Source organism: Myotis myotis, unplaced genomic scaffold (genome assembly GCF_014108235.1).
Source record: "Myotis myotis isolate mMyoMyo1 unplaced genomic scaffold, mMyoMyo1.p scaffold_m19_p_16, whole genome shotgun sequence".
Classification (NCBI taxonomy): domain Eukaryota; kingdom Metazoa; phylum Chordata; class Mammalia; order Chiroptera; family Vespertilionidae; genus Myotis; species Myotis myotis.
Window position 1 is genome coordinate 30102225 of NW_023416320.1, and position 17467 is coordinate 30119691.

Here is a 17467-nt window from a genome sequence, read left to right on the forward strand (position 1 = left end):
ATGGGTAACAGCCCCTCAACATTCTAGAATCACAGTGTATCAGATACTGGTAGAATGTAAGTAACACAAGACCAAGGACTTGTATCTGTTTTGTTCATCGCTATTTCCCTAGAGCTTACCTCATAGTAGTTCTTTAATTCATATTCTCTCAATGATTGCCTGACTGTTATTTAAATTAAATATTTGATGAACTTTCCTGCACTACTGCTAGTAAGCTTTTATTTCAATGTTCAACAACTAAGAGCTTTTGTTTGTTTTTTTAAGGAAGGAGATGGTGGTGGTGGGAGAGAGGAAGCCACAAAGGAATTTATGTTACCAACAGAGAAAGTATAAAAAGTCATTTAAAAAAAAAAACATCTTGTAGAACTTGTGTTACTATTAGAAAAGTTTGGCTAAATGGCAGTGGTTGCCAGGTTGAGAGGCGGGAGGGATGAATAGGCAGAGAGCACAGAGGAGTTTTAGAGAAGTGAAACTACTCTATATGATAATACGATGGTGGATACATGTCCTTACACATTTGTCAAAGCCCATAGTATGTACAGCACCAAGAGTGAACCCTAATATAAATTGTGAACTTTGGATGGAAATGATGCTTCAATGCAGGTGCATCAATCATAACTGATGTTCCACCCTGGCTCGGGATGTTGCTGGTGGGGGAGGTTGCGTATGTGGTGGCAGGGCGTATATGGGATCTCTGCATCTTCTGTTCACTTTTGCTATGAATTTAAAACTCCTCTGAAAAAAAAATAGAGTCTGTTTAAAAACCAAAGTTAGACTAAATGGTAACCTCATGGTAAATCTTCCACTAAGCATTATAAAATAAAACCACTTCCCCTGGAAAATTAATAAATGAGGTCTCTTTGGCTTTCCATCTTTGGTATCATTGCTTAATTATTTCACTTACAATGGAAAATTTTGTTACTTTTATTTTCCCAGAAATTATGTTTCATTTTATAATAAATGTGTAAAATGGTTTATGAAACTATCGTACTTTGGGGCTACATAAATCCAGCTATGTATTAAATAATTAGTTTGTTCTATAAGTAATAATTTAGAATCTAAATTGCCCAAGGTACCAGACTAAGTGTACTAAGAAATGTAGATATTTTAAAATAATAATCTGTTTCTTTTGTGAGCTGGCTTACTTTTTTCAGAGCATTTATACATATTTTTTTTTGCAAAAAAAAGAAAAGAAACTAGACCACCAACTTATGCCAAACACAAGAATAAACTCAAAATGGATAAAAGACTTAATTGTAAGTTGTGAAAGCATAAAAATCTTAGAAGAAAACATAGGCAGCAAAATTGTAGACATTTCATGTGTACAACCCTGGGCTGTCGCCAGGGGAGGTTTTAAACTCCCACCTGAGAAATTTTTCTTAATTAAAAATGTTTACATAAATTTAAAATTTTTTATTAACTTTTAAAATGTATATGTTTATACAATAATAAAATTTTAAATGATAACCTTTTGACTGTCTTAAAATGACTTTAATTTTAGAATGTTATTTTTTAGAGTAATCTGAATACTATCTGAAGAGTCATCACTATTGGGTCAGAGGTGGTATTCAGAGATATTACTTTTTTAACATAAGTAGGAAAAGTTAACAGAGTAAGGTTACTGCAAGTAAAATGTGTTACTTGTCATGTTGGGAAAAGCTTTAATGGTAAGCAAGACTTTGTCAAGTAATAGACAAAGCAAAGGCACAATTGAGAGATGTTTTATATATATGCATTTTGAAGCAAGAATGAGGGCAGTTAAGAATCCAGTTGTTGCCCAGCTGGTATGGCTCAGTGGTTGAGTGTTGACCTATGAACCAGGAGGTCACAGTTTGATTCCCAGTCAGGGCATATGCCTGGTTTGCGGGTTTGATCCCCAGTGGGGGGCTTGCAGGAGACAGCCAATCAAGAATTCTCTCTTATCATTAATGTTTCTCTCACCCTCTCCCTTCCTCCCTGAAATCAATAAAAATATATTAAGAACAATAATTACACAGTTGTTAACGTGACCAGGTAGAGTTAGTTTTTTGAAATATTGAACTTTGCCTCCCGCTGACGGCCCTGGAGATGGGGTCCTTCCCCTTAATGTTTCCTGTTACAAATCTCTACCTTACAAAAGAAGCAAAGAGGGAAAAAGAGGAGGAGTAACTTGTGTCTAGAGTTCTGCCTTAGAGAAAGCCAGGCAAGAAGTGGAAGCACCATCTCATGAGGAATAGGCTTGGAGGCAAGGGTACAAGAAAGCTTCTGAGGACTAGTGGTTTCTCCCACTGATTTGCATTGTGTCACTGTCTCTCCTCGTCCATCAGCCCGGCCGCCTGGGAGGACACCTGGATGGTAAATGCTTGTGACTGGAGTGGGAGAAACCGTAGAAATCTGTTTATTAGGTGGGTCTAGTCCAGTGATGGCGAACCTTTTGAGCTCGGCATGTCAGCATTGTGAAAAACCCTAACTTAACTCTGGTGCCGTGTCACATATAGAAATTTTTTGATATTTGCAACTATAGTAAAACAAAGACTTATATTTTTGATATTTATTTTATATATTTAAATGCCATCTAACAAAGAAAAATCAACCAAAAAAATGAGTTCGCGTGTCACCTCTGACACGTGTGTCATAGGTTTGCCATCACTGTATCTAGTCCTTTCTAGAAGCTATGAAAGTTAGGCCCACCCAGGATCCCCAAAGTAGAACAGACTCAGTCAAGTGCATTATACTTTCTATAACAATAAAATAAAAGTCTTTTTTTTTTGGCTTTTATTTTGTTTCACTTTACATCCAAAGTTGAATAATTTTATAATAATCATTTCAAATCACAGTATATTTTAGAAGATATTGTGCATTTTACTTTTCCTGAGCATCCAGTTCATATTTCATCATTTTTATTATACATATTAATAGTGTGAACATTTTATAATTTATATCGTGCATGGTGATGCTGAGGACATCTTTCTTCTGTGATACCGTATTAAAAGTGGAGTTGGAAATATAAACTCTAAGGTAGGGTATAAGTGAACAAGCTTCAAAAGGGTTAATTTTTGTTTTAATTTTCTGCTATACATCTCAGCCCAGGTGTCACTTCCCCAGGAAAAACTCTCCCGACCCAGCAGTCTAGTTCAGGTTCCATTGCTACATGATCTGAGCGGACACTGTTTCTTTCTGCACAGCATTTATCTCATTTATACTCTGAATAGACTCTAAGCCATATAAAAGCCGAGACCATATCTGGTGTTGCTTACCATTATATTTCCAGACACTATCACATCACCTGAAACGCAACACTATTTATTAAATGAATAAATAAACTGCATTCCCAAAATTCAAATGGGATCGTGTTCCCCTCATGTTTAAACCCTTTAGAATTCAGATAACCCTCCATTGTGGTCAGGATAATGTTCAAAGCCCCCTAACATGGCTGTAATTCACCTGACGCTCTGCTTCCTGGTCATTTCTCAACCTCATCTCAAGTGATTCTCACTATTCCGGTACTTACTGAGCCCCTGGTATGTACCACGTGATGTTAGCACAGAGGACTTAGTGATGAGCAGGACAGATTCTGTGCTTACACTGTGGAGCTTATGGTTCAAGACAGACATTAAATAAGCAGTGGAAAATTTGATGAACCAAATGTTATGTAACTTATAAAAACACTCCCTACGCCACACTTTACGTGCCAGCCAGCCATAGCAGGTTGTATTGTTTCCTAAATGCACCATGGTCACTTAGCCTGCGGGCTTTGCACATTCTGTTCCCTTGTCTTTCTCATCTTGGCACACTTGTGCTTCCTCTACTGACTTTTCACCGCCCCTCCCCCCACATCAACGTGTCCTGCTTTGCTCTTACTAAAATCAAATTCTTTTCAATATCGTCCCCTCCTATGAGCTCCTAAAGCGCATTGTGCTTCAACTACCTGCATATTTACAGCTCTGCAAGTCTCTCTTACTTGACTATATGTTCCAGGAGGGCAGGCTTGCATCTGGCTTGCTCCTGTGTCAAACAGATAATAAGTGCTCATTAAATGAATCTTGACTGAATAAATGGATGAATGTCAAGTGACTAGATCAGCAAAGTGCTGTGGGATTTCAGAGTAGAGGGTTGTTATTATTACAAATGAGGAATGATTTATGTAGCAATTAAGATGACTATTTAACCAGAAAAAAAAAAGTTTTATTTGGGCTACAGCTTTCTCAAAAGCACATTTAGAATGACCAATGTTTGGTTTCTCCTACTCAGGCCATTGTTGAGTTGGCAAGGAGATTTCAGCTGTCAGCAAGGATGCTGCTACCAGGGTCTTTTCTAGCACATTTCTGCCACCACGCTTCCGGGATGGGTATTAAAAAAGTTTAGAGATTCTTGAGTAAAAATTACATAGGGACAAATATTTTGGTGTTCCTATCCTGGCCCATGTAGGGGTATATTATATCCCAATAGGGCTAGGTAGCAAACACAGTTTTTCTAGATGTGTTAAATGAGATAGTGTTATAATCACCCAGCCCTGCCAAATGGCCCTGAAAATAGCTCATCTTTTCTGATTGGGCTTGAAAAGGTGTAGGAAACCTGAGTGCAATTTCTGACTTGAAAAATTCAACAATATTCAAAACTAGAGGCCTGGTGCATTTGTGCACCAGTGGGATCCCTCGGCCTGACCTGCAAGGATGGGGCCAAAACCTGACACCCCCCAAGGGGTCCCGAATTGAGAGAGGGCGCAGTCTAGGCCAAGGGACCCCACCAGTGCACGATCAGTGCTGGTAAGGGACCGCTGGAGGGCTTCAGGGTGTGTTTGGCCCTTCTCACTGCGGGACCCCAGCAGCAAGCTAATCTACCAGTCAGAGCGTCTGCCCCCTGGTGGTCAGTGCATGTCATAGCGACTGGTCAAACAGTTGAACAGTCGGACACTTAGCATATTAGGCTTTTATTATATAGGATACTCTTTGTGGGACAGGAAATACTGCAACCTGTGCGTTGACAAGGAGTCATAGGCAAAGGAGACCCTGAGTAGTGCTCGGGAAATTCCTATAGAGCAGTGTTTCTCAACCTTGGCTGCACATTAGAATCACCTGGGAATCTTTTTAAAATCCTGATTTCTGGGCTTCATCCTCTGGAAATTGTTTCTTTGTTACTAATGTTGTGGCCTCACCCCATAACAAAGAAACAGAATTTCCAGAGGATGAGGCCCAGAAATCAGGATTTTAAAAAGATTCCCAGGTGATTCTAATGTGCAGCCAAGGTTGAGAACCACTGCTATAGAGGGAGGTGCATATAGTTTGAAACTTTGGCTATTTTTATGTTGTTTTTTTCTCTAGTTATTTTTATTTTCCCCCTTAGCATGTAATGAGGTTTTCTTTGAAAATGTCACCTGTCCCAAATGTGTAATGAGGAACCAAGGAAGACTGTGTGTTTTGTGTTGTTAAAAGATAAACAGAGGTACATTAAATTTTTCAAAAGTCTATTTGAGCAAGCATAGATTCAAATCAGGCAGCACCAAACTGAAAGTGGTTAGGGCATTCCCCAACAGGAGTTTGGGAAAGGCTTTATACAGCCAATGTAGACGCAAAGCAAGGAAACTACTTGATTGGCTATAGCTCAGTTGCCTTATTGGGGAAAACCTCATTGGCTGTTGATAATTGGTTGTTCTTAGGTTTTGATTTCTCAGCTGCAGGACTTGACTCTGGCTTAGGTCTGGGTTTGTTTACTTAGGCTACCAAAGCCTTCGAGCCTCTTTAGGCTAATGGTCTCCCTGTTTAATTACTTTAACAGCATTTTCTTCTGTTTGTTTTGATCTGTGTTAACAGGTCTGGCCATAGTACTAAAAAGAGTGTGTTCTCCCTGGAGGGTCACACTAGGAGTGGCAGCAAGAATTAAAGTGAGAGAATATGACCCAGTAGAATAGTAAGAGGAGGATCAACCCCACCTGTTCCACCAAAGCTTATTCCATCTTAGATAGTTCTGCCCTCTATTTAATGAGAAATTTAATCTTCCGAGTCTGATAGTGCAGCACAATCTATGAACACCACACACTCCAGAGTTTAATGCATTATTTCCTTCTCTATAAAGAATGTCTCCAGGATAATGATAATGATGATGAACAAATTATTGATGTTTTTAGGCTCCCATGTCTGACTGAGAGTACTTCCAACTGCCATTTATTTATTTATGTTTGATTATAGATTTTATTACTTGAACCAGTTTATGCTATGCTTCTAGTATTTTGGAGAGAATTAATAAATCATTCAGCGAGAAATCTGTGTGCCACTAGTAAAAAAGAAAGAAAAGAAAAAAAATAAATAAAGGAAGGTACCGGTCTCCAGAGTGAAATGTATCAACTGTTAGCCAACAGAAATATAAAATGGTCCTCACCTTTGGGCTCTACTTTGCACTCAAATGCTCATAACTGTTTTAGAAAGCTCGACGCCCACACCGCAGGATCTTGCTCCTCTTTAATTCTGTCTAATTTGTGTAGTGAATAACCAAATACTCATAATGCAATTAGAAGATAATCAGGCTTGTAATTATGCTAATTGTTGGAGACTTACATCAATCCTCCAGCAAAGTGGTAGGATTCCAGCGGCACTATTAACACGGCAGGAGAGTGCGGGAGAGAGCGGGATGGGAGAGGGGGTAAATGGACGAGCTGCGTTGACTTGTATCATTTAACAACACCGAGAAGACAATGGGCTTCACATGAAAGGGGCTGTCAGAGGAGATACTTTAAAAACGGGGTTTTAGGTTCCAGAAAATCAACCTCTTTTGTTGCTTTCCTTCCCACAGATAATCACATTGTCCACGTATACTTATCATAAGACACCTAATTCAAAGAAAACAGATAAATAGGTGAGAGAGAGAGAGAGAGAGAGAGAGAGAGAGAGAGAATGAATTACCAATTACCCTTTACCCCAGTCATCACATTACTGAAAAGAAGACCAAAACAAATCAAGACCTTATTACCACCTCTGCTTCTGCACCGGAAGTTTCCTTCTCTCCTGTGATGGTGACCAATGGTCAAGCCGCGACTGTTGTAATCTGTCTATAGATTGCCACTCACCCATTACATCTGCCCGGCCCTGACATAAAGCTTATTTCCAAATACAATTCACTAACATATTCGTTAGGATTTTCAAGATTTCTCCAGAGCCCACTGCACCAAAGCTGGCCATCCGGAGGCTGCTGTGGGCATGTCCCTGGCCTTCTGTATTAGCACGAACAGTCTGAGAAGCCTGCCTTTCCTTTCTTTCACACGCTTTCTTTCCTTTCCTCTTCTTTCCTTCTTTCTTCGTTCCTTTCACCCACGTCTGCATTGTGGTATGGCAGGTAGAAAAAGCCTGTGGTGTAGCTTAACTGCTACTTAAAGAAGATTTATGACACCACATATTTATGACCTCATGACGTTAACACTAAAATTACCTCACAAAGGGGTGTGGAGCAAAGGAAACCCTTGTGCACTGTTGGTGGGAATATAAATTAGTGCAGCCATTATGGAAAACAGCGTGTAAGTTCCTTAAGCAATTAAAAATAGAACTGCCCTAGGGTCCAGCAATTCCACTTCTGGGTGTATATTTGAAGGAAATGAAGTCACTAGTTCAAAGAGATATCTGCACCTTCGTGTTCATTGCAGCATGATTAACTGCAGCCAAGACATGGAAACAACCTAAGTGTTCATCCATGGATAGATGGATAAAGAAGATACGTACAAAGGATTATTATTCAGCCATAAAAAAAGAAAGAACCCTGCCATTTGCAACAACGTGGATGAACCTTGAGGCCATTATGTCAAAAGTGAAATAAGTCAGACAGAAAAAGACAAACACTGATAATATTCCTTATGTGTGGAATCAAGACCAAAAAACAAAAACCAAAAACTGAACTCATAGACACAGAAAAGAGATTGGTAGTTTCCAGCAATGGGAGGTACTGAACTCATAGAAACAGAAAACAGATTGGTAGCCGCCAGCAATGGGAGGTGAGGAGTGGATGAAGAGGTACAAGTTTCCAGTTATAAGATGAGTAAGTCCTGGGGATGTAAAATACAGCACAGTGACTATAGTTAGCAACACTGTATTATTTATTTGAAAATTGCTTAGAGAGTAAACCTTAAAAGTTCTGATCACAAGAAAAAAATTTGTAATTATGTGAGGTGATAGATGCTATATACATATATCCAATCACTGTGTTGTACAACTTAAACTAATACAATGTTAGTTGTCAATTGTATCTTAATAAAATTGGGAAAAACGAATGAAGGGGGAAAAGACCTCTGTTCATGTATTAGGAATAGAGAATTTGGTCAGAACTGATGCTAAATTATATTTAATTACCCTCAGCTCTCTTTGTCAAAAGGTGGAAAAATTTTCCTCACAAGGTTTTGTCTACTACCTGAAAATAAAAGACCAGGAGATTTTCTGAGTAGTGTTTAGCTGAATGCCACCTATCAATAAAATTAAGGTAAATTGATGTACTTCTGGTTTTCAAACGTATGCAGACAAAAATGACCCATGCACCAAAAAGGGCTATAAAATCCAAATCTCTCCCATTGCTATTCGGTATGAATACAAACAAATGCTCATTTGAGCCATAACTTACATTTTACATCCTTAATGTCAAAATCAAGTGACAAATTTGGGTTTGTAGTTCACTACATATTTATTGCTTCTTATCCATTTTGGAACCATATTGAAACTATACAGCACATAATTAAACTGTAAGAATGCTATAAGTTGAGTTAAATAAGGCGCATTTCATTATATTCACTCATTTTCTGCTACGTTTTGATTAATTGTTAACCAGTCAAGCAAACACAGGTTCTTAGAGTTTATGAAAATTTGAGTCCTTAAAATGACCCACAAGATTAGATTCTACTGGCTACAAGAAAGTCAGAAAGGAAAGTATATGCTGAACCTGGAACTATTTTAAAGGAGGTAGTTCCTCAGAAGGTGTCAGTCAACAGACAATTTACTTGGAAATAAGAGGATATCAATAAAAGAGTAACCACCAGTTACAAATATTTAAGAATAAATGAGGGATTTGAAAAAAAAAAAAAAGGCCAAATTTCATGAAATGGAGTGACAGGAAAATATATTACTCATAGAAAATAGAAACTTTTCCTATAACTTATTTATGCTGGGCAAATTGTCCAAAAACCTAATTAGAAAGCTGATGTTCTTGGAAGAGATCTCAGACTAGCTCATTACATTAACTCGATAAATTTGTTCTTTCAGAAATCCCCAAGTAGGCAACTAATCATAGAGTTTCATGCTTTTTTTCATTCTTTAATTTCAACTTTTGTCATTGGCTAGGATTTTGTTTTTACTGAGCACTGAAGTAACTGACCCCCCAAATTTTATTGAGCTTACAAACCATCACTTCAAATCAGATGCAGATTTGGAGATAATTCAGTTAACATGCTACTGTGATTCCTCATTAAGACAAAACTGTGAATTCCATCTCCAAATCTCTCTGGTTTATAAAATAAAAAATATAATTTATGGTAGCATTGTTACATAAGGAAGAAAAAGTTGCTAATACTAAAAACTGTACTCTTCAAGATTGAAATTGGTTTTTATATACTATTATTTTTTATTATTTTAGTCACTCTCAAGATATTGGAACAATGGATATAGCAATTTGTTGGGGTAATCACAGTGGTTATGGACAAGCCCGCAATGAATCCATGGCTTACATTCTAACTACATGGAAGTAAATATACTACATACTATTTATAAATAACTTTTCTGTATAAGTTTGATGGAGTATAGTATTTTCTATAGTAAAGAATCACATTTTAGTCCAATTAGCTTTATAAAATACTATAAGGAAAAATATACTTTGCTTTCATATTCCTTCCTCCCTCTTACCAATGTGCTTTTTTTTTAATGTTCCAGTTTCTCCTATAATGAACAAATTTGAGTCTGTGCAGATTTTGTCCAAATTGCATCCAGGTTTCTATTACCTCTGCAGCAGCTTATCCCATTTCACGCTGATTTATGTCCTCACTTGTTAAAATACTTCAAATGCATGATTAATGCAATGGAGTTGCTAAAACCTGTATTTAAAGTTTAAAAGATTATTGGGCCCAGACATCCTAAGAGTATTAAAAATTTGAAGGAAAGTGGCAAGGCACAGGCACTGAAACTACTTAAGAGCTAGCATTGGTCAAAATCAAGCTTCTGGCTCTAGACAGGGACATTCAAAACATGTTTTCAGAGTAAACATTCCAACAGTGCAACCTGAAATCCTCTGTGAGAATTCCAGAAAGGATTGCCTCCAAATATGACTAAATTATTTAAGGCTTGTTCATCTTGAGGTTTAATTTGTATCCTTAAATGATATTAATAGTCAAGAGATTGAGTTGATAATGTGTGCATACCATTTCTATGATAAAAACAAAACTGGTAGTATGTTTGTGTACTAGCATAAAAATTAACTATTTGGTTTATACAAAAAAAAAGAAAACTAAAAGCAATGAGAGAAATTAGGATTTTTTTTTACAACTTCAATAACTATAATATTGTATTCTGGTTAAAAGTTGGCTCAAAGGTGACTGGAAGGATTTGGATTTGGTGGAAGGAGAGAGAATGGTTGGTTGTCACCTTCTCTAATAAGGTAAGAATAAGTGTTAAATATGTGGTTTCCATTTACAGAGTAAAAACTGTTTTCAAGAAAAAAATAGAATAGTCAGGAAAAAACTTTTGAGGAGATTTAGACAAAGTATCTGTGTGTGTGTGTATGATGTATGTATAATTTAAAAAGTATCATAAGCACACAATTATAAAGTTTTGTCTTAAGATAAATCTTTAAAAATTTGATCAAAGGAGCTATTAGAGGCAAAAACCTCTTAGGTTGCTCATATGGTCACGGAGGTGAATATATTGAAAAATGAGATAGAAATTAGGTTTAAAAATATATACAGTAATATAGCTCCATTAAACACACAGTCAATAATATTGAAAAGGTTATAAATCTTAAATGAACAAATAGTATCACAAAAGGGGCAGGTAAAACTTAAAAAATAAACCCCCCAAAACAACTCTGAATTTAAACCAAAAATATGCCATAAGATGGAAATAAAACTGATGTATCAACACTGCATATAAAGGCTTATATAAGTAAACCAAATATGGTGTTTAAGTTCACAAAAAATTCAGAATATGCCATTGTGCAAATGGCATTATCACTATGGAAAGATGTACCATCTCCTTTTCAACAGTCGGTGGTATAGAATAACATAGCAATTGGAATTACTCACAAGTGTGTTAGCTATGTTAAAACCAAGTGAATGCTCGGCTACAAAAATGTATGTTTTATAGGCATGACAATAAGTGTAAGTTACTTAGGAGTTATTTAAATTTAAATTGCCAAATGATACCTATAGAGAAATTCTAAGTAAATGGAAAATTAAGAACATAATTAAACCATTGATTTATGATGACATTGTTGGGGAGTATGATTTGCCAAACAAGCTTGGTCCATTTGACAGATTCCCTTAAAAGGAACTGAAGAGAAAAGCGCCCTCATGGTTATTCAAATGAACACTTTAATTATTATTTTCGTTAATGTACTATACTATTACTGGTATGAAATAAAGAATCCATAAAGCATTTTGATTAAGCACACTAAAATTGTGTTTCTCCAGTTAATATATGAACTGAATTAGAATTTATTGAAGATAAAAATGTCACTTTAGATATGTAATAACTCCTGTGGTCTCAAATGAATGGTAATATCTCAAATGGATGATAAAAGATTAAGTCCATTTTACATAATAACTCATGTAATTTAGGAAGCAATTGACTGGGTGGAAAAGGGCTCTGTGTTTAATACTCCTGATTTTCCTATAAATGAAATAGAGTAGTGGTGCAAATATAATCCTAAACAGTAAATAACTCTCTTGCTCCTCAAATCTGTATTTTACTTTTCAGTGAGTCATGATTTGTAAGAGTAACTCTCAATCAGATTCTCATCTTCAGGATTTCTAGTAAACTAAATCACCTTTCTTTGCTTCCTCTGGGTATCTCTTTTCCGATTTTTAATATTCCTACACAAGTTAATCTTAACCATTAATCTTAACTTTTAGATTTATAAAGGGTCTCCATGCTCTTAATCTTAACGTAAGTTCAGTACAAAGAATCTTCTTTTTTAAAGAAAAAAATAATGACTTTGTTCTTTAGAACAAGTTTAGATTCACCGAAAAAGATTATGAGAAAGCACAGAGAGTTCCCACAACCCTGTCACCCAGCATTTCTTAGGACTATTGTATTAATATGGAACGTTGGTTGCTATTGGAACCAATTTTGATACATTGTGATTACCTAAAGCCTACCATTTATTGAGATTTCCTTAGTCTGTACTTCATATTCTTGTTCTCCTTTAGTGTCCCATCCAGGATCCCACATTCCACTTAGTCAGACTATTTCCTTGTGCTCTTCTGGGCTGTGAGAGTTTCTTAGACTTTCCTTATTTTGATGACCATGACCACTCTAAGGTACACTGGGTAAGTTTTGTAGGATGCCCTGATTGGAATTTGACATGTGGTGTGTTTGTTGTTGTTGTTTCATGAATAATCTCCTTTGGCTCTTCTGACTTACCTCAGATTTCTCCTACGGCTATGCAAAATATTTGTTGTGTATACACGGGCTCTTAGAAGCATTTTGTCACTCCTGAGTTTTCACTTAAGTCTCCTATGAGTGTATGGGGATGGTTTCTCTCCCTTGAGAGTGAACCACTGCATGTGTTCCTGAGATAGGGTATGTGGCCAAACGGCTGCCACCAAGGACTATCAAGATGATAATAAGATCAACCCCCAACAGATTTATGGCTTCAAACCAGATTTATGGCTTAGAACTGGCAGAAGACCAGCTCCGTCCACCATGGAGACTGATTTCACCTGGTGGTAAAATCATTATACACTCATTGTAATAGATTAGCATACTAAGAACACACCCACAGCCCTGAGGGAAAGGCCATCTAAGGACACAACCTGGGGCTCTTCTGAGAACTCTCTACTGCTAGCCCTCCCCCTACAAAGTCTCATGGGTAAATAAATGGTTACCTTATACCACTTTCTCTGACTCCCTACATCTTCTCTTAAGATATAAAGGGCATTACCAGTCGAATGAAAATGATTTAGAGAGTTTCCAGGTTGTTTTTAGTGTGCTTCAAATTTTGTTACACAAGGATCACTCTGGAATGGTTACCATTACAAGTATTATGCCAAACTCTAGATTGCTGGTAATTTCATCGTAACTAATACAAACAATTGCTTACCGGTTCCTTAAGAACTCAGCATTTTCTTGTATTGAGGATGGGGTTAAATTTCTGGTCCAGGTTTATGACTTTTAATCACTTATTTGAAAGCAACCCTCTGCAAAACCCTAATGATAGCATTTGACAGATTCTCCCTTCAATGTATAACTGCAGCTTATTTAGGATTTTCTAGATAATTCTATTGTGCCCCCCCCCCACACACACACATATCTTAAACATTGTTAAGTATTTCTGGCTAATCATAGACATTATATAAAAAATGCTTTCACACTTTTTCTCTCAGCCACTATTTTATTAAAAATATATTTTATTGATTTTTTACAGAGAGGAAGGGAGAGGGATAGAGAATTAGAAACACCGATGAGAGAGAAGCACGGATCAGCTGCCTTCTGTACACTCCCTACTGGGGATGTGCCTGCAACCAAGGTACATGCCCTTGACCAGAATCGAACCTGGGACCCTTCAGTCCTCAGGCTGACGCTCTATCCACCAAGTCAAACCAGTTAAGGCTCTCAGCCACTATTTTTTTTTTTTTTTTTATCATTCCCCAATTGGTGTGGTGATGTCTTCCAAATATCTAAATGAAAAGAGTTCAGCATTGCCTCAAACCTCCTCTTAGTGCTCTTTCTCCCTAATAATGATCCTTTCCTTTACCCCCTCTCCCTCCATCACTGTTTTAATCCAGTTTGGCTTATTCCTAAGGAGCTTTTGTGAACAAGGCAGGACTGCTTGGAGATAATCAAGGCGACTTGCCTTTATTCACAAAGTATCACAAATGTCATTGAAGTTTGTTTCTGCCCACAGCCCTTCTATAACCCAGACATGAATCCATAAGGAGGTAACCTCCGGTCCTAAGAGAACAGAATGCCAACTTCTCATCCCCCTCCCAGCCAGCTTTACTCTCCTTTTGTCGATTTCTTCCTCAAGAATCTAATAATACATTTGAAGTTTTAGTTATTTTTCCTATGTTTACGACATTTTAGAATTATTCTATAACCCAACATAAATCCAATGCCTGCTAATAATTACTTTCAAATGGATGACTTTGTCTTGCTTTTGTTTAAATTACAAATTATTTGTTGTATCTTAAATATAATTGCAGGGGGGAAAAGCAATTAGGTAATTTCCATAATTACTTATTTGCCTTATAACAACATTTGTAATTTCAATAATAAAATCAAGCAAGTCTAATGTTCATCTGTTAAAAGTATTTTAACTATCTGACTTCAGAATTGATACTAGCAGGGCGAAATCCAACCCAGAGCATTTTATTTGCTGTATCAACTTCCAAAATAGCTATCATGTTGTCGTTGTTGTTAATCCTCACCCAACGATATTTTTTATTGATTTTTAGAGGGAGCAGAAGGGGGGGGGAGAGAGAGAGAGAGAAAGAGAGAAAGAGAGAGAGAGAGAGAGAGAGAGAGAGAGAGAGAGAGAGAGAGAGAGAAACATTGATGTGAGAGAGACACATCAATTGGTTGCCTTCTGCACATAACCTGACCAGGGCTGGGGATTGAGTCTGCAGCCAAGATATGTGCCCTTGACAGGAATTGAACTTAGGACCCTTTAGTCTGAGAGCTGATGCTCTATCTACTAAGCAAAACTGGCTAGGGCTATCTATAATTATTTTTGTCCAGATCAGACATAGAAAGGGGGTACTGGCACAAGAACAGACAGATAGATCAATGGAATAGAATAGAAAACCCAGAAATCGACCCGAACCACTATGCTCAATTAATATTTGACAAGGGAGGCAAGAACATACAATGGAGTAAAGACAGTCTCTTCAATAAATGGTGTTGGGAAAATTGGACAGATACATGTAAAAAAATGAAACTAAACTACCAACCTACACCACACACAAAAATAAACTCAAAATGGATAAAGGACTTAAATGTAAGATGGGAAACCATAAAAATACTAGAGGAATCCAAAGGCAACAAAATCTCAGACATATGCCGAAGCAATTTCTTTACCAATACAGCTCCTAGGGCATTGGAAACTAAAGAGAAAATAAACAAATGGGACTACATCAAAATAAAAAGCTTCTGCACAGCAAAAGAAACCATCAACAAAACAACGAGAAAACCCACTGTGTGGGAGAACATATTTGCCAATGATATTTCTGATAAGGGTTTAACCTCCAACATTTATAGGGAACTCATACAACTCAACAAAAGGAAGATAAACAATCCAATCAAAAAATGGGCAAAGGACCTAAATAGACACCTTTCAAAAGAGGACATTCAGAAAGCCAAGAGACATATGAGCACATGCTCCAAGTCACTAATCATCCGAGAGATGCAAATCAAAACAACAATGAGGTACCATCTCACACCTGTCAGACTGGCTATCATCAACAAATCAACAAACGACAAGTGCTGGAGAGGATGTGGAGAAAAAGGAACACTCGTGCACTGCTGGTTTAAATCAGGCAGGCGGCCTGGGTGGTGGTAGGATCACTCACACTGTTTTCTCTCCAAAATCTAGGAAAGGATCCTGGTTCCTGTTTAGAAGAGCTGGGAGAAGCAGACCATGAGGGTGAGAAAGGATTATGTTGATATCTCCAGGGAGTATAATGTTAAATCAGGCAATCTAGCAGCCAAGGAATATGTAATGAAAATGTATGTTCCAAGAACTGAGATACTTGGGATCCAGACATAAAAAGACACAGTTACTGTCCTGTGACTTGGGACTGTCCCCCTACTTCACAGACATTGGGAAATTAAGTATTTTATTTTAAAGGTGTGACAGAATTTTGAAGACTATTATCAGACTTTCCTTTAGCTTTTATCATGTACTTTTCCTTAGAATACATTTACTACATGTTCACCATCTTCAAGGAGTTCATTATATACCTATGTGGATGTCTTTAATTTTCATATCTATGCATCCAACTACTGAGTCAACACTTTCTACCCAAATGGTCAATCCCAAGTCTTCTATATCTAATTAATTGGTACCACCATCCACTTAGGTGCTCAAGCCAAAACTTGAAGAATCATCCTCTATTCTGTGCTTTCATTCACACACCTGACATTCAACATATTATCAAGTACTTCATCTCTGCCTCCAAAATATGTCCTGTATCTGTGCTGTTTCTCTAGCTCTACTGTTACTACTTCAGTCCAAAGCTTTACCAAGGCCTACTTCTCATAAAATGTAGTCAGCTCTGTCCCTGCCACCCTCTATGAATGAGCCTTAGTTATGTTCCTGGCTTCACCAAGTTCATTCCCATTTGGGGGCATTTATACTTGCTCTTTTTCTGAAAGCTTCTCATGGTTAAATCTGCATTTCATTCAGATCTTAATTATAAGATTCATTTTCTGCCCTTTCAATCTAAAGTGGTTTTCTAGTCACTTTCTATAATATCACTATCTTTTATTATTTTCACAGGACTGATTATAATATGGATTATCCATTTTGTTTATTTAGTATTTACTCATGCAAGCACCATGAGAAGCAGCATCTTGTCTGTTTTTGATCCATGCTCTGTCCCCAGCACCTGGAGGAGTGCCTGGTACACAGGGAGGCTCAATAAATATTTTATATGAATAAATGAGTATATATATTCAGTTCACTTATGTGAAAGAGACTTAAATACATTGGCAGCCATGTATTAAAAAGTGTCAATTGAGAACAAGCCCCAAGGAACACAAAGGAAATGGTGAAAAAGAGTGTTTTCCAAGTAGGCTGATATTAATCAGACAGGATTTAAGAAGGGAATACTTTTAAGAGTTAGATCTTAGAGATTTGTGCTACAGAAACTGTTTATTATCAACCCCCCAAAAAGATTTTAAAAAGTTCCATTTCCAAATGCAGTGTTAGAAGTAGAAGTAAAATGGTGGAAGGTAGAGAAGCAGGTGGTTTTAATTCTATCTCTAATAAATCTCAACTATTAACCATTTGATGAAACAGGGAATCTATGTAGTATTGACTGCTCTTACCGATAATAGATTTCATTTTTAATCTTCTCAGAAAATGTAGTCAGCTCTGTCCTTGCTCTTAAGGGTCATTCAAAAGGCTGGATTCTAAAGGTACAGCTCTTACTCTGAACAACAATTGGGTGAGTTCTGATTCACTGTTGTCAGGACAAGTAATCTTGTTGTTGCCATTACTTCTCCCATATGCAGCGGATGAAAGGTGAAAAGCAACAGACATATTTCTGCTAGAGCACAAAGTTCCAAGCTTTTCTCTTAAGGGTCTGAGTCAT